Source organism: Cebus imitator, unplaced genomic scaffold (assembly GCF_001604975.1).
Source record: "Cebus imitator isolate Cc_AM_T3 unplaced genomic scaffold, Cebus_imitator-1.0 Scaffold210, whole genome shotgun sequence".
Classification (NCBI taxonomy): Eukaryota; Metazoa; Chordata; class Mammalia; order Primates; family Cebidae; genus Cebus; species Cebus imitator.
This window is the reverse complement of record NW_016107525.1, coordinates 1,525,707-1,526,263: the sequence shown is the minus strand read 5'-3', so window position 1 is coordinate 1,526,263 and position 557 is coordinate 1,525,707.

The following is a 557-nucleotide window of genomic DNA, read 5'->3' as shown; positions in this document are numbered from 1 at the left end:
GTCACTATATCCTCTGCATCTCGCATAGTGATCAGCATACAGTAAGCCCTAAATAAATGTTTGTTAACAAATGGGCAGGATGAATCCCTTCTGTTCCTTCCCAGAGCAGACCACAATGATCTAAACTCCTCTGTCTTGACTGTGTAGGAGAGAGAGAGAGAGAGAGAGAAAGAGAGAGAGAGAGAGAGAGAGAGAGAGAGTGTGTGTGTGTGTGTGTGTGTGTGTGTGTGTGTGTGTGACATGAGTTCAAACTACCCTAGAGGGAAAACCCCAGTCAAGGTAATAGGACTCAAAATCTACCCACTTCGTCTTTAAGCTTTCGGCCAGCTCTATCTGCCAGGGGATGAGACAAGCCTGATGCTGATGGCTCCTGCCCATTGGCCTTTGCACTGAATAGTTAGCTTCTAGAAGTGACCCAGGCACCATGGTAAAGATGGGATCCTTGTTCAAGTCATTAAGTTGCTGTTTAGCATTATCAAATCTTGTTAGCTATTACCTTAACCAGCAAACGCCCTCTATACTAAACACTAATTTTATTTTGATAGTTATCTATCGTA